This window comes from Lissotriton helveticus, chromosome 9 (assembly GCF_964261635.1).
Source record: "Lissotriton helveticus chromosome 9, aLisHel1.1, whole genome shotgun sequence".
NCBI classification, from domain to species: Eukaryota; Metazoa; Chordata; class Amphibia; order Caudata; family Salamandridae; genus Lissotriton; species Lissotriton helveticus.
Genome location: NC_136070.1, coordinates 163,672,268 through 163,697,861, shown reverse-complemented (window position 1 = coordinate 163,697,861; position 25,594 = coordinate 163,672,268).

Here is a 25,594-nt window from a genome sequence, read left to right as displayed (position 1 = left end):
AGGGAATATATCCTGGAGGTCAATGTAGTTAACCCATTGTCTACCACTGCTAGAGATTTTTCTAGATTTAAAAGGTCTATTTCCCATAATCTTTTTGCGGCCTCTTGTTATGATATTTTCCATATATCATTGTAGGCAGCATAAATGGCAGCATATATGAAACGTTTCTGACGTGGTTTCCTGGGACCGAGTAAAAAATACCTAAGATCTACATCTTGTGAGAGTAAGGATAAGTGTTGTTTCACCTGTGCAAGTGTTGAGGTTTTTAGCCAATCAAGGCACAATTCCCAAGACTATAGGCTGTCACTACCCCTGGATGTTCTCACTGTACATAACACGGATCTGGCCTATGGATACTAAACACTTTGGTTTTACCAATTAATCATGACTGACAACTATTGGTGTCTGTATGCCAAATAAACCATTTCTTCCAATCGGGGTCTGATCTGTTGTATTGTATGATTTCATCTATTCTAATCCCATTCTGTGATGTTTCGTTACCCTTGGTGTGCGATGGTGTTGGTAGCCGAGGTGTGTTCAATTCTTTATTCTTGGCTAATCCAAGGCAAGACGCCTGTTGCACTGTCTCATTCAAAAACATGATCTGTTGAGGGATGAGGCATGCTATATATAAAGCTTCTATTCCCTGCACTTGCCACTCTAGTACCCCAAACTGATTTTAAGTCTATTGTGTCTTTCCATAAGCTGAAACCTTGTTCGGACAACTGGGCAATAAGGGGTGCAGAGTAAATCTGCTTGGTGTTTGTTAGCATATTTTTCTTTGCTGATGTAGGTGTAAACATATAATAATATGAGACTGGGTCAGACATATTGAACCTTGAAAATATAGAAACTTTTGTGTAAATGTTTTTGAACTGCCTTTTGGCAGTGTTGAACAATGTTCCCAATGGGGGTATGTGAACACATTTCTAGGATTAGCAGATTCATGCAGAAAATGATGACCAAATGTTAACAATAGATCGTATCGAAATCTGATGTGCTTTTCAATGTTTCACTATTAGAAAATGTTGCAGACTTTTCCAAATCAGACGACTTATTATTTACAATTTCAAAATCCCAATCATCGGAAAACGTACTTGAGGTAATGATATCACTTAATTATATTTTAAATAAATGTGGAATCTTTAGAAGTTTGGTCGGATCAAATATATTGAAATCAACCTTGTCCCAAACTATATCTTCAGGTATAGGAACTGCTGTAATGTTCACTGATGACAAGTCTCTTTGTTCTGTATAAGATGATTTGCCGAATGTATTTTCCACTAATAAGTATGCTAAAAACTATTACTAGGCATAGTCAAAAAATAAAGCAGTATCCCTGTAAATACCCATAGTTCTACCAAAGGTGATATCTGGTAAGTCTTTTTAAGAAAGTTCAGAAAGTCTTTAACCTGCTGCTTGCATGATTGTTGGGTTGGCGTCATTTCAGGTTGTATCTCAGTTTATGAAGTAGCCAGAAGCAGTTCGCTCAATTGTTGGAATTGTATCAGGATTTGTTGAAATCGTAGTTTGCTCTTGTTATTGTTATATGCATTCATAGTGCTATCAGCTACTCCAGAGAGTGTCCCGGCGCAAAACCTGAAAGGATCATAGCTCACTGACTTAGAAAAAGAAAGTTTTTAGCTATTGCTTAAGGGTTCGGAAATCTTGAATGCTGCTTAAAGCCAGAAGCAGTGCGTTCCAGCCAAGAGAGGCTTTCTGAACAAGGGAACAACCACCGAGCCTATGACGGATAAAGCGAGGGGTCTGCACCAACAATTGGGAAGAGGAATGGAGCTGTCTTGATGGTATATAAAAAGAAAACCTCTTCTGCAGATAGCTGGGTCCCCGGCCATAGAAGGCACAATGGGCAGTCAACAAGATCTTAATATTAATCTACACCTCCAAAGGGAGCCAATGCAAGATGCGCAATGGACATGCACACTACACCTTCTGGGAAAATCCAGGAGGAGACGGGCTGCAGAATTCTGCACCACCTGGAGCTTATTCAGCAAATAGTTAGGGGTCCCTATGTTAAAGATTGCAGGGATTTGTTAGCATGAGCTGAAAGCCATTTTGTATTTTGGCAGCCAATTTAGGTAGCCATGTGCTCGCCATGTGCTGTTTCCCTCTTCAGCAAAAAACACAGTTGATGGACAGAATGTAGAACAATGTCATACATTCACCCCAGTACAAGGATCTGGGCCTAAATCCATCGTTTTTTTGCACTCCACACCACCCTGGGTTAGACACTGGCTATGTGCAAATCAGCTCTGACCCTGTGCCTCATGGGAACAGTCCAGTCCGAACTACCAAGCCATGTCTTTCCCAGACCGGAATCAAGCATCCAAGGACCGGTTTCTGGCTATCAGCCTTCATCAGCCTGGATAGCTTGACTCCAGTGGTGTGGAGAGCCTGGGACTCACGTCTGAGCATACCCAGCCCACTCGGGGTGAAAATTGCAAAAAACACAGTTGATGGACAGAATGTAGAACAATGTCATACATTCACCCCAGTACAAGGATCTGGGCCTAAATCCATCGTTTTTTTGCACTCCACACCACCCTGGGTTAGACACTGGCTATGTGCAAATCAGCTCTGACCCTGTGCCTCATGGGAACAGTCTAGTCCGAACTACCAAGCCATGTCTTTCCCAGACCGGAATCAAGCATCCAAGGACCGGTTTCTGGCTATCAGCCTTCATCAGCCTGGATAGCTTGACTCCAGTGGTGTGGAGAGCCTGGGACTCACGTCTGAGCATACCCAGCCCACTCGGGGTGAAAATTGCAAAAAACACAGTTGATGGACAGAATGTAGAACAATGTCATACATTCACCCCAGTACAAGGATCTGGGCCTAAATCCATCGTTTTTTTGCACTCCACACCACCCTGTGTTAGACACTGGCTATGTGCAAATCAGCTCTGACCCTGTGCCTCATGGGAACAGTCCAGTCCGAACTACCAAGCCATGTCTTTCCCAGACCGGAATCAAGCATCCAAGGACCGGTTTCTGGCTATCAGCCTTCATCAGCCTGGATAGCTTGACTCCAGTGGTGTGGAGAGCCTGGGACTCACGTCTGAGCATACCCAGCCCACTCGGGGTGAAAATAGCAAAAAACACAGTTGATGGACAGAATGTAGAACAATGTCATACATTCACCCCAGTACAAGGATCTGGGCCTAAATCCATCGTTTTTTTGCACTCCACACCACCCTGGGTTAGACACTGGCTATGTGCAAATCAGCTCTGACCCTGTGCCTCATGGGAACAGTCCAGTCCGAACTACCAAGCCATGTCTTTCCCAGACCAGAATCAAGCATCCAAGGACCGGTTTCTGGCTATCAGCCTTCATCAGCCTGGATAGCTTGACTCCAGTGGTGTGGAGAGCCTGGGACTCACGTCTGAGCATACCCAGCCCACTCGGGGTGAAAATTGCAAAAAACACAGTTGATGGACAGAATGTAGAACAATGTCATACATTCACCCCAGTACAAGGATCTGGGCCTAAATCCATCGTTTTTTTGCACTCCACACCACCCTGGGTTAGACACTGGCTATGTGCAAATCAGCTCTGACCCTGTGCCTCATGGGAACAGTCCAGTCCGAACTACCAAGCCATGTCTTTCCCAGACCGGAATCAAGCATCCAAGGACCGGTTTCTGGCTATCAGCCTTCATCAGCCTGGATAGCTTGACTCCAGTGGTGTGGAGAGCCTGGGACTCACGTCTGAGCATACCCAGCCCACTCGGGGTGAAAATTGCAAAAAACACAGTTGATGTCCATCAACTTGCAAAAAACACAGTTGATGTCCATCAAATTGCAAAAAACACAGTTGATGTCCATCAACTGTGTTTTTTGCAATTTTCACCCCGAGTGGGCTGGGTATGCTCAGACGTGAGTCCCAGGCTCTCCACACCACTGGAGTCAAGCTATCCAGGCTGATGAAGGCTGATAGCCAGAAACCGGTCCTTGGATGCTTGATTCCGGTCTGGGAAAGACATGGCTTGGTAGTTCAGACTGGACTGTTCCCATGAGGCACAGGGTCAGAGCTGATTTGCATATAGCCAGTGTCTAACCCAGGGTGGTGTGGAGTGCAAAAAAACGATGGATTTAGGCCCAGATCCTTGTACTGGGGTGAATGTATGACATTGCTCTACATTCTGTCCATCAACTGTGTTTTTTGCAATTTTCACCCCGAGTGGGCTGGGTATGCTCAGACGTGAGTCCCAGGCTCTCCACACCACTGGAGTCAAGCTATCCAGGCTGATGAAGGCTGATAGCCAGAAACCGGTCCTTGGATGCTTGATTCCGGTCTGGGAAAGACATGGCTAGGTAGTTCGGACTGGACTGTTCCCATGAGGCACAGGGTCAGAGCTGATTTGCATATAGCCAGTGTCTAACCCAGGGTGGTGTGGAGTGCAAAAAAACGATGGATTTAGGCCCAGATCCTTGTACTGGGGTGAATGTATGACATTGCTCTACATTCTGTCCATCAACTGTGTTTTTTGCAATTTTCACCCCGAGTGGGCTGGGTATGCTCAGACGTGAGTCCCAGGCTCTCCACACCACTGGAGTCAAGCTATCCAGGCTGATGAAGGCTGATAGCCAGAAACCGGTCCTTGGATGCTTGATTCCGGTCTGGGAAAGACATGGCTAGGTAGTTCGGACTGGACTGTTCCCATGAGGCACAGGGTCAGAGCTGATTTGCATATAGCCAGTGTCTAACCCAGGGTGGTGTGGAGTGCAAAAAAACGATGGATTTAGGCCCAGATCCTTGTACTGGGGTGAATGTATGACATTGCTCTACATTCTGTCCATCAACTGTGTTTTTTGCAATTTTCACCCCGAGTGGGCTGGGTATGCTCAGACGTGAGTCCCAGGCTCTCCACACCACTGGAGTCAAGCTATCCAGGCTGATGAAGGCTGATAGCCAGAAACCGGTCCTTGGATGCTTGATTCCGGTCTGGGAAAGACATGGCTAGGTAGTTCGGACTGGACTGTTCCCATGAGGCACAGGGTCAGAGCTGATTTGCATATAGCCAGTGTCTAACCCAGGGTGGTGTGGGATGCAAAAAAACGATGGATTTAGGCCCAGATCCTTGTACTGGGGTGAATGTATGACATTGCTCTACATTCTGTCCATCAACTGTGTTTTTTGCAGTTTCCCTCTTCAGAGCATTGCCCATGCTCAGAAGTGTCTGGCTGGTAGAATGCACCTGCTCTTCTTATAGAACTGTCAGGCTATTCTTGCAGATGTACGGAGAAGTAACTCTCCTCTCACTTTGTTGAGCAAGCAGATCTTGTATGCCCATATTAGGCATTTTGCATGCTTACATGTGACAGGATCTCCCCTTGGTCTTATGCTGACAATGTATCCCTAAGCATATATAGGGCCTCTGTTTTCTGTACTCCTTAGACTGCCTCATTCAGTTGCTAAGGCTTCTGTGTGACGTAGTCTCCCTCATTTGAGGTTATTAAAGATGTTATTTTTAAATTACAGCTTCTGTGCCAATTTCTTCTTTGTTGGTTTAAAAGGACCAAGTATCAGTGAGACCCCTGAGAAGGTTTCTTTTTTCTTCAAATGGCGCTCCAACGTGGACCTCATCAGAGAAGTGGCTATCTAAGGGAGTGATCTTGTCAAGAGACTGAAATCTACTGAGGAGGACAGAACAGGATTCTACTAAGGAGGTACTCTGTACACGGAGATTCTGGGGATTCTCTGTCTCTGCAGCCCAGTATATTTCTGATCTTCCAGATTTTGATCCTCCACATGTTTACCACTCCTGACTGAGAACCTTTCTGGCGTGAATATTCTAAAAATGACAGTCAGGTAATTCAGAACTTGGCAGTTAGAATTTGGACACCAAGTGATTGGTAAAGGTTGTTTTGATGCAACACTTGCTGTTGGTTTTTGATGCCTGGGATTGGTAAGGTAGTTTAGTAACGCTTACTGTGGCTTTTGATTTGTATGATTGGCAAATATTTGTTTTTGGAATTTGTAATAAATAAATTGCAATTTATGTAGGCAGGTAATGAGGAGTCTTTTCTCTGTTTTTAATTGATTTGAACGGCACACAGTTCAACAGTACCTTAAGTGCTACTTTGGTTATAATACTGCATATTCTGCACTATTTTTGGCATGCCTGTTTCAAGCACACATAGAAGACTGTGTTGCTTTTTGGAGGTACCCTAGTGAGATGTGAATTAAATTAGCCGGCTCCCCTGAGGGAATACCTAAATAGGTTTAGGTATAAAAAACATATTTCTTCCTTGGTGTTTCTGTACCCCAATGGAATTAAAATATGACAATAATACAAACAAGGATCCTTTTCTGCGCACTTTTATAAATGGAGATATGCAGAGCGATTTTTGGGTGTTCTGCCAGCCAAATCTAGTGAATTGAGTGTATTTTGGCTTCTTGGAAATAAAACAGTCTGTCGGGCTGTTTTTTGCAGTCTTTTGGAGTTCTATTGAGAAGCTCTTCTTGTAAATATGACTTACAACTAGTATTTACAAATGGTTTGGTTTAAGTACAGTCTGTGGGCTGTCATTTGTTTCTGTCTTAAGTGATCTGTGGGTTAAATGTGTGTTTAAATGTATATGTGGTTTGTGGTTTCACATTAGTGGTACTTCTGTGAGTAAATAGCGATTGCGCTCTTTGTGAACTAATGGCTAGCCTTAAGCGCGCTGTATTATGTGTTCTGAGTGTATGACCCCTTCTGTATATGTCTGGAATGAGCTCAATGTGTTTGTTTGTGTTTTCTTGCTGTCATTAGTCTGTTATGCAAAATGTCATATAATTAATATTAAATAAAAATAATAAAAATCCAGAAATGAACCATATGATATGCTAAATAACTACATGTTACTAATAAATTGATAAGAGTGAGCAACTATGCACATGTACAAACTGCTAATGCTTAAAAGATAAAATTAGAATTCACATTGAATAGGAATAAAATAGGCCTAAATAAACAATTATAAAATGTTACAACATTTTTCTTAGATACATTGTGTTAGATAGAAACAGGCAAACACATCATCTGAGTAAATTGGATGTTGCTGAACTAAACACATATTATAGAACATGCATTGAAATGCCTCAGTTTTAAATAGGCAGTCACAGTGCTTACATTTCAACACAAAAAAAAGCTTTCCAACAGCTGTGTTTTTACTGCCGCTGAGCAATAGCTGTCGTTTTGCTTGTAGGCCACGGAGAGACAGGAATGTTGACTCAGCTAGGATTTTTTAAGTGCAAACATGGTGTAAAACCCTGCATTTCAGACTGCTGTTTTAAAAAGTTACAAAAATCAGGTTCATTATTTTGGATAACAGGAAAACATTTAAAGTAGGGCTTTCCTTTCTTAATGCCTTTTTACATGAGCACATTCTTGGTTCTGATGTTCAATAATGATTGTTCTTTAAAAAAGTGGCGCAAACTTTTTCATGATTCAAGTTGGGCTTCTGTGCTTAGGATTATGAATGAATGCGTCTAAATATGATAGGCAAGGAATGAAGCTTGCTTTTTCCTCTCTGGAATTATCAAAATGATTGTTTTTATAAAAAAAAAATGTATTATTATGGAGAAAAGAAATTAATAACAAAATAAGTGCTTCTAAATTAATTTTTTAATATTTATAAAGCTTAATACTCGTACTTTGACCTCATAGCATCAAAATAAAATTTAAGTTGTGTTGTACCGCATAATGAGGAAATTTGCATATGAAATATCACTCTGCACAGGCGTAAAAACTCATTTTTTATAAGAGTATATATGATGTATTTTTGATTTCTCATTCCTGGGCTATCTAGAAAACACTCTATGCAAATAAATTATAGGATATTCATTTTTAAGTGCCCTAAATATCAAAGTCAAAATTGGGTAAAATTCACAAATTTTAAAACAAATTCCGCCATTCTGAGCAGCTTTCAAACTGCCTTAGGCTTCAGTAAATGTATACATTTAGGTTTAATACAAACAGATGACTTCTATATTGTTAGAAAAGTATACTGCACACTGCTTACAGTCGAAAATAAATATACAAAACCAGCAGAAGTTATTCTTTTAACTCTAAACTGACAAACAGGGGGATAAGTGCGTTCCAGCTTTCTGTATCTAGGATGACTTTGAATTGGGACAGCCGCATGGGAACCCTTGCACACAGAATAGGACAGCTGGGAAGGGTTAAATGTCAGTTCTACATTTAGAAGCCTGGCAGGGCTCCCAGAGCAAGGTTTGCGTTGCCATTTTGACCTTTGAAACTTTTTGAAAGACGACAGGGGAGAAAAGGAGTAGTTTTACTTTTTTTGGCAAAAGCAAGCACTTTATGCACTCAAGTGATAGAAAACTATATCATGGTATATGTGCACGTTGATTAACAGAAAGCTTTTGCCATTTGTATACAGCACTAATGCTTTTAGTCTGAGGATTACTGTAAAAAAAGATGAGGCAATGAAATTTAGTTTGACGTCATGTGCCCTCATGTTTCACTTGTGCATTTGCTACGAGGATTGGGGTTTGGGTATTCATGTTTTTTTTAACACTCTCAAAAGTGCTATGTACCTTCTATAACTTTGTTTATGCCCAAATGCTACAAATAGGGGTTGATAGTGTTGACAGAAGTGAAACCTGTTTCAGGTTTCCTACTGTCAAAATGGGGGAAGGAGGCTAGCTCCTCTACTAATTAAGGCTAGGTAAAATGTATGTTGCTCTCTATTTTTCTCAATTTATTTTTAGCCTGTCTAATCTGTCTGGGAAATAGCAATGAGACATTTAATTGGTTATTTTGTAATACTGTTTTAAACATTGTTAGCATTAATAAAATGAATAAATATATATGTTATGTTACTGCCCATCCTGTTTGATGAAATGATGACAGGATAAATAGTCTAGATTGCTGTTCCCTTATTTGACCTGTAAGGGGAACTAGATGTGGGTAGTTTTTGTTGTAAACGTCTTAGGTGATAACACCATTATTGTATGTTATTCTCATGCTACATAGTTTTGCAAGGGCATTGCTAGTTTTTTATTAGCCAGTCTGTGTAAATAAACTGACAGTCCTTATTAGAGCTGATGTTGCATAGGTTGTTGGATCATGAAAAGTAGAACGCAGGAAAGATGCCATCTGATCCTTAGCAAAAAATGTTGAAGGAAATATTGTTTTATAGAGAAGAACTCCTGTTAAATTAGCAGTTTTAGATTTTCCTGTTGCTCCTATAACATAAGAGCATGGCCCTAAGCATACAATGTAGGTGCTTTTATTAAGAAGAATCATTTTAGAAGTGTCGGCAGTCCTGTACAAGTAGTTTAAAATCTATGGGAAAAAGTGTAGAACATTTCATTTTTTTTTAGGGTTTTCAGATTGGTACACAGGAATACACCAATGTAAGGATTTAGGAGATGTCTGTGTTGTTTTTCTCTGTTCCTCACAGTTTAGTAAATTAAAACAGACTTTCTTGGCTGCTTGGGATTGGGTGATGTATTACTGTTGTCAGTTCACCAAAGAGGTCCTTTTATAAATGCCAATAGGTCCAGGCTGTTGTTTTTTTTTACTCTCACATAGATAGATGGAAGTGGTTCTTGGGTGCCTTGCTAATATATGAGGCGTCCCAAGACTAGGAAGTATTCTGAGACTATCCTCGCTGTTGATAGACTGTTTCTGTGCCTTGTCTAAAGACCTTTTGTTCTGTCCACCAATAGATATTTGCTGCTTTACAACCATTGCCAGAGGGGCCCGGACATCAGATTCAGCCTGGGCAACTAGGACCTCAGTGAAGGTAGAAGCCCTGGGATAAAGTATGTACCCCTGCCACTGTCTTGGGTGAAATACGGGGTCACAAATCAGAAAGGAGAAATTGTGGATCAAGTTTTTGATGTCCAGCTGAGAGTCACAGACTTACCAGAATGGCGAGTAGGCTTTGCTTGAGGTGACCCTTTTGAAACAAGGGTTGCTTCAGAGATCCTAGCATCAGGCCTCTGAATCCTGGTCCTAAAGTGAATGCAAGTTTGCTCCTTTGTTTGTTGGTCAAGAAGTGCCTGAGCATACTGGATGCAATTTCTGGCCCCAATGAATGAGCAGTGCGCCAGCAGAGCAATATAGGAGTTAGGGAAGGACTTGAGTTCAGGGTACAGGTGCTGTGTTGCTGGTGCCTGTTAGATTGAAGTGAAGGAAACTGGTGCACTGCCTGAGACACTGGAAAGGATCGTTTAGAGCATTTGCCCTGGTGGGTGACTGCCCTATCCTGAAAGAAGAGACTTTTTCCTTGAAACTGGGCTGTGATTCTTGAGTTGTGAGTTGTGCAGCTCCACCATGGAAACAACAAGAGCCTGCCTGTGGTGAGGTGAGGTGGGCAATTTTTGATTTTTTAAAGTTGAATTTGTAGCCCTCAGATACAAAACCCAAAATTATGGTATTCACTCTGTTCAAGTGTTCCTCTAGGTCATCCTCCATTAGATAAATATCATCCACATAGGACAATGCCTCTTCATCCAAATTGTGAAGTAACACAGTTGCCTTGGCAGAAAACAAACCTGGGCTGTTACACCCTTGGGGGAGTCAACAAAATTGCCATTGAGTCCCTAGCACTGAGAAGGCTATCAAATACCTGCTTTCAGGCACTATATATTTGGCAGAAAAATCCACTTGAAACATCAAGTTTTGTTTTATATTTTCACCGCACAATGTTATTCATTAATGCGGCACTGTGTGCATTTGGACTGCAAATGTCTTAGTGCAAGTGTTTAAATGTCTATAATCTAAAATTAGATGATATGTGTTGTCAGGTTTGATTACAGGAAACAAAGGATTGTTCATTGGTGAGGTGCAAGTTTCAATCACCCTCTGGTATTCAGGTTGATCTTCCTGACCTGTTGTTTAGCTTCTTGGATACTGCCTCTGTGCAGTTGGAGTGTTTTTTAAAGGAATTATGTGGAGGGTTGCATCCTCATCCCATACCACATGGTTCTTGTATAATGCTGGAGCCTGGGCTATCGCTCACTCCTGCACATATGTGTGCATTAGGAGAGCGGGAATGTGATCTGAGAATGCTGGTAAAATGACTGTTTCTCCTCTAGGGCAATCCATGACGAATGCTGGCGGCAAATCTCATCCAGCTAACAAAATGCCATAGCCAAATGTTAGGTTCTCCCAAAAGTGACCTCTCACTGTTCTACATTCGTCCCCCTCCTTCTGGAGCGTTATTTCATACACTTTATGTGGGACACTTACCCTAGTATCAGGTGTTTCTACCGTGATATAATCATTCAAGTCCGCTGTCACAAGAAATTCCATCAGGTTCCGGTGAGCTATTGTTATCTCTGCAGCACTGTCTAGCATCGGCAGAACCCATTCCCTGTTCAGTAGTCGAGAACTCAGAATTCTGGGCATGTCTGATCTTTTGACCTGCAACCTCCTTCTTTTTGAACTGTGGCTTTTCCTTTGGTTTTCTCCTTTTTTAGAAGTGTAATCTTGAACATTTTGCTTGTCTCTGGACTTTGTATGCTCTTCTTGTCTGTCTGATCATCCTTTGCTTTTGGAGTTTTTTGATGAACCCTAAAAGTAACAAGAGGAATGTGTATCAGTATCCTGATACGTGTCAGGTTTCCTAATGTTATCCCTATTCCTAATGCTATCCCTATTCCTTAGGTTATACCTCTTTTCGGAGGGTTCCTGTGGAGGAGATCTACCTATGGATTGAGATCTGTTTCCTTTAACCCTTTCGATGCGGCTGGAATTCCCCTATGATGTGGGGGAATTCCACACATGCACAAATCGGACAGACCCCAGCCGTCCGACGCACACGTCCACTGTGACATCGGCCGGCCGGGGGCCATCCGACGCATGCAACGGGTTAAAGTTTTTTTGTTTGTTATTGTCCCACTTCTTCTTTGTAGAAGTAAGCATCTGCTTGGAAGTATCCTTTTCAAGACTGCCCATCAGTTGTGCGTCCGTGCACCGACCGCACACAGCGCCAGCAATGCTGCCGGTCAGGAATACCACCCACACGGAGATAACAGAATCCGCTACTCAAGGGAGCAACTCCTACATATAGGTGAGAGAGATGTTAAATGTAAATGTGTTGGACTGGTAAAGCGCACAGCTGCCCGTGAGCGTCCCGGCGCTGAAGACCGCTGGGGAACCCGTCCTGGCTTTCCCTGTGAGATGATCCCTTCTGGGTATCTCCAAGGTGAAACCAGGCATCCCCGGCATCTGTGGGGGGCCGTTGTAGAGATGAGGCAAGCTTAATGCCCAGAGTTGCCGAGTGTGATCCCTGGTTAGAGTAGGCACCGATGCGAGAATTGTCGAGTCTGCTGACCCTGGTCCACGACCCTGCCACGTCGGTAATTGAACCCTGGTCCCGGGCCGTTCTCTGCTTCCGGGTCTGCCGCCTCTAACCAGTGAGCCACACCTCTCCACTCCTAAAGGACCTGTAGCGGTTAATTTGGCAAGGGAATCATCTCCATGGTAGATGAACTTCCAGATAGCCTAAAATGTGGTCTAGATAATGTTAGATCCTTAGTTAAGCATCATCAAGAGGTTTTTGTTATGCTGGAATGCCAAGATTTTGATGCTCTGTTTCTAATGAAAATCTGGACTCGAATTGATTCATCAGTGGAATTAGAGCTAGCCTGCCGGCAGGGATACAAGGCCTTTCACAAAACCCGACTAAATGGGAGAGGAGGGGGCGGTTGGGGTAATATTTAAAGAAAATATGAATCTTACTCCACTTCAAATGGATGATGTTGAGGCTACAGCACTTTTAGGATTCTCCCTTAAGGAGGCTAGGGGGACAACTGTTCACAGGTATTGTGTGCTATAGGCCCCCCAGAGAACAGAGCCCCAAATGTCAGGCATTGATTGACACAGTGTATAATATGTCACTGACCCACTCTAGGATGATTCTACTGTGTGACTTTAACCTGTGGGATAAAGGGTATCTTGGCATAGCCCTGAGAGAATTAGTTCAAGCATGTGAGAGTCTCAACAGAGTTTGGACTCTGAGGTAGATAAAAAAGACATAGCTCAAAGAGTTGAAAGAAAACAACAGAAGAGTAAGCATCTCTATGATCTTCGCATGAAGGTTAAGTTGCCAAAATTAGTTGTAGGAGAGTTTGTTAGAATACGCAAACCTGGAATTCTTCTTAAAAACGATACAAGGTTCAGTAGACCTGTGAAAATTGTCAACGTCAATCGTAATAGTGTGGTCACTCAAGATGGACAAGTTTGGAATGTAAGATGTGTATCTAAATGTCCTATGATTAGTTCTTAATGTTCTAAGTGGGAAAATGTGTTACATTCTATGTATAGCTGTTTTCTATTTCCCTTTTATTTCTTCATAGCCCTTTTAATTCTACTATGTAATTTTAATTATGGCACATGCCTTGCAGTTATGGTTACATCACTTAGAATTGTCTATCTGGCATTCTTGACTTGAACTTCTGCGCTCATCTTTACATGCCTTAGCAAATTGTCCAATCCTACCACATTTGATACACCCTTTTCGTATGGCAGGACAACATTTAAATGAAGATACGTGGTTAATACTCCCACACCTAAAATAAATACCATTTCTATTCTCTCTATTACTATTGCTCTGGCAAGATGTTTTGGTAAACATTTTTTTAACAGCACAAACTCCATTGATGCATTTACTACTTTCACCTTTAGCACACACATCTTCAATAGTTTTCCTCCACTTATCAGATTGCTCAAAAGCTTTTGCCGTAGCAATTGTGTCATTCAAATTGAGATTACCTAAAATCCACAACTTTTCTTGGGTTTTCTTACTCCTTACATTAACAATAATGTGATCCCTAATCATTTCATCTCCTAGATTGCCAAAATTGCAAGAAACTACTAGACTCCTGAGAGCAGTTAAAAAATCATCGAATGTTTCAGCTTCTCTTTGAACCCTAGTATAGAATGTTTATCTGTTGAGCACAATACTAGTTGTAGGTTTTAACCGAGTCTCCATTCTCATGAGGGCTTCTTCAAATGTACTAAGTTCACCAGACACAACAGATAACGTTCTAAAAACAGCTTGACCCTCTGACCCGAAGCAATGTAATAAAACACTTTTTTCCTCTCATTCCCCATTCTCTCTCCATCAATTGCTTTCAAATATGTCAGAAACTCTTCCTTCCATCTAGCCCATTGAAAAGGAGGCTCTCCCTTTGATTGTAAAACTTTGTGGGTGGATTAAACTGTATAGCGACCCTTAAAATGATAAATGATACATACACACAAATAAATAGATTGACACTGTAAGCAAATACAAAATATTTGCCCCCAAAATACACTGGTGTAATATTAAATTTAAACTTTTTTTCACGGGTAACACAAAGATTAAACTGTATAGTGTAATAGTTGTGTGCATCAACGTTGTGGACAGAGTACTTCGAAGTACCTTGGAATTTATTTGCACTGCCATGTGCCTCGGCGATGAGAAGAAATCAATTTTAAAACACTCTATAATCCACATAAGCGAGCATGAAGTAGCGATGAATAATGCCATGTGGATAGGCAATGAAGATAATTAGCTTATTGTGCAGCGCACTGAATGTTAAGATATTGTTTTTCGCATCGGCGGAGTAGAAAGCAGAGAACGCTGTAGTAATCACAGCAGGATGTGGTGAGTATCCATGGAAACCGGAAACCAAAATAGCTGCCAAACGTGATGACGTAAAGTGGCGTCGGCGTGATGATACAGAGCGTCTCAACCCGTCTTCCTTTAAGAACGTTTCCAGCGATCCAGAAGGCAGCAGGGAAAGGTTGTTGTCCTTGGCAACGTGCGCTCGGGAAACACAGCGCGTATTACATCACCAGTGACAAGGAAGCTTTGAGGCAGGTGACGATGAGTTTAAAAGATGCCAAACGCTAATAACTCCTCAATTAGTTGAAAAGCAGTTTCAAAATACAGGAACAAGTTAGAAAATCGGGAGGAAAAAGGTGGTGAATAATTTTGGTTGATTATTCACGTAAAGCATACAAATTTCAGCTCCAATTAGACAAAAGAAGAGGATGTTCCAAATATGATCCTAAATTAAAGAGTACCACTCCTGTGCTCCAAAAGTAGCAGGTACAGGGTCCCTCATCGCCAAAATGTAGAATTCAACAAGGAAAAGGCTTGAAATCCAAGAAAAGTTTAACTCCAGCTTTAATAAGATGAGCACAGTACTGCTGTCGCAGAAGTTCAAGTCAAGAATGCCAGATAGACAATTCGAAGTGATGTAACAATAACTGCAAGGCATGTGCCATAATTAAAAATACACAGTAGAATTAAAAGGGCAACGAAGAAATAAAAGGGAAATAGAAAACAGCCATACATAGAATGTAACAAGAGCTTTTAGCTCTACGGCCTCACGGCTGCGGAATGAACTCTCAATTGACATTAGGCAAACTGAGAATTTGATACAGTTCAGGAACAAGCTGAACACCTGGCTGTTTCCAAGGGAGGAGTAATACACAGATGTATTGTCATTGCCTTATTCTGATGTCTTATGTTGTGCTCCTCCCTCCCCTAACTGTCTGCCATATCTTGATGTTGGTGGTTAATCATGCACTATAACAACAAGGTAACTCTCTCAGCCCCAGGAGACCCATTGGGTGACAGCGCGCTATATAAATCTGGTTTATATTACTTTACATTACATTATATTAAAGCTTTACCACTCAAACTGTCTCTCCCTAATTCTGCATATGGCAGTTTTAATTATTCTGGGAAGTTCATGTTGTTGATCTAAAGGACTGAACTCCCTTATGCGTTGGCAGATAGCCACTGACTCTGCTTCCCCCTTTATTTTAGCTAATATTTTGGCGGATACCTGGGAATAGTTCCCTAGTAACTTCTTCCCTAAGTTTAGGGCAGGCTCTCTTCCATACACGTTTTTTTTTTTGTGTCTTCATATTTCGCCCTTGGTGACCAAATAGTAGCACGTGGAGATGATCTTACTGTCACATGTAAACTGGTAGGGGCTCTAAGTGGTGCAACACGAGTTGCCCCTCAGTAAATAATGCCAAACTCCAACGACACCACATTGGAACAACCGTCAGGGTCATATACTGCATTAAAATACACATTTCTATACCGATGTCAACCTTAATGGGTATATACAAACGTGGAAAAGGTGCCAAGCAGCGTAATCATTGGCCCTTGGGGGGGAAATCCCCCCCCAAAAAAAAAACTCATGGTCGATTAATAAACCATTACCAATTTAATAAAAGCCAGAAATTTCTCTTGCGTGAGTTGCCTGATCTTAAGAGGTCCAACTTCGATATTTGTAGCACAGAAGTGCGCCAGTCCAGCAAAGAAGGAGGTAGCGGATCCTTCCATCTCCTACATATGTCCCTTCTGGCCAACAAAATACCACAAAAAAGAAAATGTTTTGCCAACCCCTGAAACTCTGGAGAAACCCCAAAGATAACAAGAGCAGGACATAATACAACTTGTGATCCCAAGGAAGTGGAGAGTGATAGACAAACCGCATTCCAAAAAGGTGATAAAAGTGGACAGTCTAAGAACATGTGCAGGTCGGAGGCAGCTATCAAATCGCATTTAGGCATTGACACAGGTGAATTATCTGAAAACTTTGACAGGCGTTGTGGTGAATAGTAGGCTCTATGTAGAGTGAACAGGTGGTTTCGGCGTACCCAAGATGGTTTCACAATAGACCACATGATCTTGAAAGACTCGAACCACAAGTTCTCCACGCTATTGTTAGTAATATGTGCGGCCCACAGCAAATCAGGCAACTGGAACTCACCCTCGACCTCATCCAATAAAAGGTTGTACCAGAATGAGACCTCTTTCTTAGTTGGAGGCTTGTCTGTTAAGAGGGACACTATATTACTATCACCCCCAACTGAAACCTACCCTTAACAGAAATCTGTGAGTGTGCCCAGCTTTGTATTTGCAGGTATTTAAACCTAGAAAAACCAGCCCCTATTTTTGAACTCAACACCTCCCACAGGAGTAAGCTGCCATCGACAAAAAGATCCCCCCATACCACCAATCCTGCCTCTCGCAGCTGTACTGCAAGGCTATCCAGGAGCCAGCTCGGGGATCCAGGTGAATTCCATAATGGAGCCCTACAAGAATAATAATCAATTTTAATGGAACGCCTGAGTTTGACCCATGGTTTAGATATATCTCTCAACACCTTCAGTTTTACTTTTTTTTTAAACTTGGGGTCCCCAAACTTAAACAAAAATTTGTGATCAGCAACCTTTTCCCCTCTAAGCAGTGCCGCAAACATATACCCTCATCCCGAGTTTATCAGAGATTTTAACAGCATCCTGGCATGGGAAAACTGGAAGGCCCACCCATAGAGCTGTAGGTCAGGCGCCGCCAAACCACCCTTCTCTCTTCGGCGCCTGGTCTTCTTCCAAGCTATTCTAGGAATACGATTATTCCAAATAAAAGAGCATATATCGCTTTGGAGTTTAGCTATCATTGTAGGTTAAAAAAAGGGGGGATGGTGTTAAATAGAAACGTAACCTTCGGAAGAATAGTCATTTTAACTAGGTTGGATCTGCCCAGTAAAGATAACGGAAGTGAAGACCATGATTTCATTAGCCTACGACACTCTTTGGCGATAAGCGAGAAATTTGATGGAGCTATCTCGTTTATATCCTTATATATATTTAGGCCCAAGTAGCGCAGGACTGGACTTAGCTGTACCCCTGCCACAGGCACAGGGTCATTCCAGACCATTATATCCGTCTTGGCAGCATTGACTTCATAGCCAGACACGGATCCAAACTCCTCAACCAACGCAATTACAGCCGGAAATGACGAACGAAGTTCCGAAGAAAAAATGAGAACATCGTCCGCATACAAGGCTACCTTCCTCTCCCATCCTTCAAAAATAAAGGGCTTGATGTTACAATTGTCCCGAATCCGTTGAGCAAAAGGCTATATATACAGATCGAACAGAAGGGGGGAGAGGGGGCAACCTTGACGGGTACCCCGAGTGATGTTAAATGGGTCAGATAATTCCCCGTTGACAAGTATAGAGGCTGACGGATTCCTATACAGGAGTCTGACTGCACGCCTACATTTCTCACCGATGTTAAATTTACCCAAGACCTCCGATAGGTAAACCCAATTAACCCTATCGAAGGCCTTGGTGGCATCCAAAGTAAGAACTGCCAGGGGAAGGGACGCCACTGTTGCCATGTCGATGGCACCTATGAGATCATAGGTCAACTCATATAGCTGACGCCCCCTTACAAAACCCTTTTGATCTATATGCAAGATGTTTGTTGCGACTGCCCCCAACCTATTTGCCAACTCAGATGTGAAGATTTTATAGTCTGTATTTAAGATAGAAATTGGTCTATAAGACCCACAATTAGTTGCTGATTTTCCTGGTTTTAATATCAGTGTTATCGAGGCACTATCCCATGAAGTAGGAGGGGGCATCCTTTCATGGAGGATCTTATTAAACAACTCAGTTAAGAAAGGGAGGATTGTTGGAATCAAGGCTTTATAAATTTCATACGGCAGACCATCTGGACCTGATGCCCTGCCTTTTTTACTACTAGCAACTGCCAGCCTAACTTCCTCCTGAGAGATAGGATCTTCCAGTGCAGTGCTTTGTTCTGGTGACAGTGCAGGAAGAGAGACCCCCGCCAGCCAATCTTCAACCTGCTTGGTTTCAACGTTCTTATCTTCGCAGTATATTTCACTAAAGAAATCTCGAAGCACTCCCCTAATGTGAACGTCCGTGGAGAATGTTACACCACCGGACGTAATTGAATTAATGTTATTTCGAACCTGCTCGGTCTTCGTCTTCCAGGCCAGCAGCTTACCAGTCCCCTCGCCATACTCAAAATGTGCCAACTTACTGGCTTCCCATCTCTCTAAGACACTAGCATTTAGAACTGAGCTTAGCTCTCCTTTTAAGGTGGTCACTTTATTCTGCCACTCGTGTACTGTGGTCGAAAGGGCGTCCGGATGCCTAGCAATTTCTGTTTGAAATCTTGTCATCTCCAATTCTAAGGAGGCCACTGCTTCCCTGTAGATCTTGTTCTTATGTGAAGCTTTATTAGTTATGTAGCCCCTTAAGAATGCTTTAAGTGCGTCCCATATATCACCTGGAGAGGCAGAACCCAAATTTGCTTCCATAAAGAACTGCACCTCCACATTGAGAGCATCAATGATATTTGGCGAGGAGAGCAGTGAACGATCAAAGGACCAATTTCTTGATCGACTCTTGGGAAACCCTTCCAAATCTAAAAGAATCACCGCATGGTCTGATAAATGAAATGGTAAATGGGAAGCCGATTTAACCAGGTTAACTAATGATTGACTAATCAAAATAAAATCAATTCGAGACTGGTGGTGATATCTGTAGTTTCGAAATGTGACTCCCCTTTGCAGCCCATGCAATGATCTCCAGATGTCGTTATACCCTAGCTGCTTCATGCTATCTAGCAGGTAAGACCTAGTTTTAGATAAGATTTTAGCTCTGTTAGAGGGTGGTTTATCTACTAGGGGATCCAAAACTATATTGAAATCGCCTGCTAGGATAACCGGCTCAGGGAATAGATACAGGTGTGAAAAGAGAGTCTTCAAAACCGATGGGTCATCGTGATAAGGACCATAGTATCCCACTATAGTAATTGGAGACCCCGATATTATAACTGATGCTATTACCCACCGACCACCAGAGTCTACCAGCTTAGAGACCAGTCTCGCCTTTATAGATTTTTTAAAATTTGATAGCCACTCCTCTAGTGTGCATCGATTGCGATGTCGTTATACAAATATCGATCCACCTGTTCTTTTTAACCAGGGAAAGCATTTCAGACTCTGCCAGGTGAGTCTCCTGGAGAACTATAATCTGTGCAGTTGAGTCACGGAGATATTGTATAATGTTATTTTTCCTTGGACTAGTTTGCAAACCATTAGTGTTCCAGGAGAGAATTGCCAATTTACTCATTATACTGATATTCCCACATCCCTACTTTATCAGTGCCACCAAATTTATGAAAGCTGATCTGCAATAGACCCCTAACCAGAAGAAAAAATTGGACAGTCACATGTCTCTTTGACAACAACAACAAACATAAAGTAAAATTAGAGCGGAAATGTATTTTTCTCAATACATCTTGTACTAATGCTAATGACAGGATACCATGTGTTCTGGTATAAATGGCAGCAAAGACTGTACCCCAAGTGATACAATCCTCTACTTTTGGTGTTATCCCCATGGGCAAGCAGATTGTTTGCATTTTGTGTTTTTCATATGGGTAAGTATTTGGAATACTGCCTCTAGCTGGGGTTATTTTCTGAGCTACCCAAAATGGAATTTGTTCATGTTTTGTGGGCAGTTTGCCCTTCATCACGTGTAATGTTTGTGGTGTGATTTTTGTTGCTGTACCCTGAACTGGAGTTCTATTTGTTGCAGTTATTGCTGGTTGGGCTGTAAATGTACTCATGATGAATAGCGTCAAGTTTCTGTAGATTTTAATTAAATCTTTGTGTTGTGTAAGTCTCCTGGTGGCATTGTTTCAATGTCAGGTTGTGGTGTGTAGGCTGCTAATTTCAGCCATGTTGCCCCATCTGTTCCGAACAGGCCGCACCTTACTTTTCTTCTTATGTGTGGTGGGGTACCTTTAAACCAGGATAAGTGTTCCTGGTACATGAGCGGAACCTTAATGTACTCGACCCGACAACATTCCGCTGGTGCTTCTCCTACCGTGTAGGAGTGAAATGTTTTTGTTCTTGCATTTGCTGCTGGGAATGAAACCCATGAATAAAATACCTCTGTTCTGTTTGATTTGTGTGCCTCAATCACGAAAACTACTATGCCACCCCTGGATGATTAACCATACTCTATCAGTTTCAGGGTGACTATATTCCTAAAATTTGGTGAAATTGGTATTGCGTTTGCATCTTCCTCCTCAGAGAGAGGCAATGCTTGTTGCAGTGGGTCTAACTCCTGGTTAGTCATTGTTTGTAGTACACTAAACAACTTTTCATGGGAACCCGTCAGGGAAGCCTGTCAGCACCCGTCCGCGGCCAGCATCTGGAACCCTGGATCTACGAGCTTCTACCACTACAATGCTGCAGCACTCTACGCACTCAACCTCGGAAGAAAAAACAACTGCGAAACTTCTGCTCCGAACAACACCCACGGTAAGTTCTCCTGCTGACACTGCCAATCCTCTTTCTCCGTCGACAGTGGCCCCACATCCGCCAAGACCACGCCAGACGCTCAGCTGCAAAATCCAGAGAAAGGACTACCCCCACCGCCCAGGAGGAGGACTAGCCATTGTACACAAGAGCGCCCTCCGGCTCTCCATCTCCAGCACAAGCGCCCCCTTCTCAAACACTGAACATCTCCACTTCCAGATCCAGACCAGCCCCAGGATCACCCTGCGGGGCTCCCTAGCCAACAGAGCCCCCGGACTGCGTTCACCTACAGCTATGACCATTGCCGACCTTGTCACACCCCACGCCATAACCTCAACTGACTACATCCTCAACGGGGACCTGCACTTCCAGCTCAACAACTACAGTGACCCCGACTCCACCACCTTCCTTGACAACCTCGCCAACTTCTTACTGAAGCAACTTGTCACCACCCCCACCCACAGAACCAGACACAGCCTCAACCCCATCTCTGCAGGAGGGACTAACATCCACTAAGCCACACCACGCAGCCCCACTGGACAGATCACCACTGCATACACTTCACCTTCAATCACCACCACCACCACATCCAAACCCGCCCGCACCCACCCCGAAGGAACTGGAGCAAGATCACAGAGGAACTCTTCAACACCACCCTCCTCCAAGACCCTCCATCCGCCACGACCAATGCCATCTCCGCATCCAGAGAACTCCACCGCTGGATCTCCAACTGCGCCGACCAGCTAGCACCCCTCCGCCACCCCGCCATAAAACACCTCCTGAAGGCCGCCTGGTTCACCACTGACCCCCAAAAAGCCAGGCACTCCTGCAGACGCCTCAAGAAACTCTGGCGGAATGGGAAACCACCAACAACCAGATCAACTACAGGACCGCCATGAATGAATACCACCAGCTCATAAGGACCAACAAGCGGACCTTCATCAAGAGCAAAATCCACACCAACGCAAGCAACAAAAAATAACTCTCCAACGTTACACAGCAGCTTACCAAACCACCTAGCAAAGCCATGGACGTCACTCCATCTCAGGATCTCTGCAACAAGCCCAGTTCCTACATCCACCTGAAAATAAAGGCCCTCAACTTCAGTGAACAGAATCCAGAGACTCCAGACACCACCCCCCTCTCCACCACCAACCACCAGTCGATCATCACCACCTGGAGACATGCCACTACGGAAGACACCATCACGAGCATGAATAACACCCACTCTGGAGCCCCCACGGAACCCTGCCCACCTCACATCTACCACAGAGCCACCGCTGCCATAGCACCTGAGCTAAGCCAGACCATCAATGCCTCCCTCACATCCTTCATCTTCCCCGATGACTGGAAGAAGGCAGATGACAAGCCTCCACTCAAGAAACCCATGACCGCCCCATCTCTCTCTTCCCCTTCACAGCTAAAGTCACTGAAAGATTCATCAACACCCAGCTGACCACCTTCATCGAAGAGAACGCCATCTTCAACACTTTCCAGTCCTGATTTCGCAGCAACCACAGCACTGAGACCGTCTTCCTTGCCGCCACCGATGACATCCGCATGCTACTCTACCAGGGCCACACCACAGCCCTCATCCTGCTAGTCCTCTCTGCTGCCTTTGACACCATCTCACACCGCACCCTCGCAGCCAGACTCCACGCCGCCGCCATATGAGGAACAGCCCTTGACTGGATCTGCTCCTTTCTCTCCGGCAGAACCCAAAGGATCAGACTCCCTCCCTTCCTCTCTGAACCTACTGAGATCTACTGTGGAATACCCCAAGGATCCTTGCTCAGCCCTACACTCTTCAACATCTACATGGCCCCGCTCACCGCCATCGTCAGACAGCATGGTCTCAGCATAGAATCCTACGCCCACAACACCCAGCCCATACTATCTCTCACAAAGGACCCCGAAAACACTAGACTCAGCCTCGAAGAAGGAATCAAAGACTTTGCAGCCAGGATGAGCGACAGCTGCTTTAAGCTGAATTCAGAGAAGACAGAGGTCTTCGTCCTCAGACCCTCCCCCACTGCATGGGACAGCTCCTTGTGGCCCCCGGCCCCCAGAAGCCCACCCACCCCAACGGACCATGACAGGACCCTTGGCATCATTCTAGATTCCTCCCTCACCCTAACCCACCAGATCAATGCCGTCGCCTCCACCTGCTACAACGCCCTCTGAATCTTCCGCAAGACCTTCAAATGGACCCTCCTGTATGCAGAAAGACCGTCACCAACGCATTCATATTCAGCAGACTAAACTACGGAAACGACCTCTATGCTAGAATCAACAAAACCCTGCTACACAAGCTCCAAACCATTCAGAACACCTCGGCCAGACTCGTCCTCTGCACACCTCGACACAGGCACATGACCCAACGCCTTCAAGACCTCCACTGGCTCCCCATCGAGAAGAGAGTAACCTTCAAGCTACTCACCCCGCCTACAAATCCCTCCACAACATCAGACCCAAATACCTCAACAAAAGAGTCTCCTTCCACGTACCCAAAAGGAAGCTCCGCTCTGCCAATCTGTCCCTGGCAGAGACTCCATGCATCCGCAGAACCAGAGCAGGTGGAAGAGCTTTCTCCTACTTTGCAGCAAAGACTTGTAATGAGCTCCCTGTCAACATCAGACGTGCCCCCACTCTGCACACCTTCAGGAAGAGCCTGAAGACCTGGCTCTTCGACTGATTTGGAGCCACACCCCCAGTGCCTTGAGACCCTCATTGGTAAGTGGCGCACTTTACAAACCCCCAAATTGATTGATTGATTGAACCAACTTACAGTATTTATGCACAATTTTAGGAATCCTATACCCTTCAAGCTTGATTAACCACCAGCCAATAAATAGGATTTTTTAGCCTACTCAGCTGTGGTGGAGTTTGTACCTACCCACTCCAGACATCTCTGGTGTTTTGTGAGTAGAGTTCTCTGAGAACAGCATGACTGAACTTCTCAGATTCTACTGTTAAATACGTTACCCAACCAACGATGGTGGTGCCATGTCTTCTAGTTCCTATGTACACTATACAGGATCTGTGTGTTTTGGATAACATAAACTGTGGGACTGGTGGCAGACTGATTCTGTGCACCCCCACCGGATACGTTAGCCTGTCTGTATCAGCTAGCCCACAGTACCACTTTTCGCTCAGTCTCTCGTGCTCACTTAGTTTGTCTTCAGAGATACACAGAATAAACACGCTGGGCGTTTCAGTAAATATTTATTGAACAGTTGTTATTCTAGTGTAGAATAGATGTGCTGCAACAACCATTAGACAGTAGCAGAGATATATGATTAGAAGCACTAAGAAAGTAAATTGATGGTATAGCTCTACCATCTTGCAATAATCATGAATACATGCAAGTATATAAAACACATGATAAAAGGTGCGTGTACTCCTACAAAGTCTCCCTAACTAGATGTACCTAAATGTACCTAGCATCTATATAGGTGTTATCCCAAGAATCCCTCTAGGATCTAGTACACCCCATTACCTGAGAATGAGAGAATAAGGGACCCCGTCCTGGTTTCGAGTTGGACTACCCGCGAGGGATGTTAGACCACTGCTAGCTGGAGTGTCTGCATGCAGGAACCTCAGCGTCTCTGGTCAGTGTGTCAGCAGGGAAGTCTTGGTCTCCTCTATCTTCCTAAGCACGATGTGATGTATTTATACCCATAGAACTCCCCAGGGGTCCTACCTTGCTGTATTATAGTGTTCGCCTTAAGGATGATGTTGAGCCTGAACAGAGATATTATATAGGAGATGGTAATCCTTCTGTTAGTTCTGCTGTGCTTCTAAGAAGCTTCATGCATAATGTATGAGAATCGAACAAGGGAAAACCCGAGTTCTGAATGGAGTGTCATATCTGGGTAAAAGGTCAGTCCCCAAGAACCGTTATGTATGTAATGTTGGGAAGGATATAGGTGAAAGGTTATAATGTTACTTACACCTATAGAGGGTACCTATATGGAATATAACAATACCCTTTTTATCCTACAAACAGCCCTAAAACTAAACATAATTTAGCCTAACCCTAGCCTTAGGCAAACAAAACTAAGGGATGGCATAAGAATTTGGGTCCACGGATGTAGGTACCCAGGAAAGCCTACCAATCCCAAACATTTCTAAACATTTGAGTCTCATGTGAATCCAGGGTGGTTTTGCTCCCATAGATCACATCATGTTTGTTTGTGCAGAATGGCTTGTAAATGTCTATATTTGGGCTCAGCCAGCACTCATGGAACTCTACTAACAAAGGACACTTTGGAACAGAGAAACTCTGGGAAATATTGGTTGCTGTGGCTTGTGAGAGTTCCAGCATGTTATCTTATCAAGAAATCCCAGAAAATTTCCAAACCTTGAATAAAAAAAAAGCTAATTTTGTATGCAGCTTTCATGACAAAATACCTTAGTCACTATACCGGCGATAGCAGCCGCAAAAACAT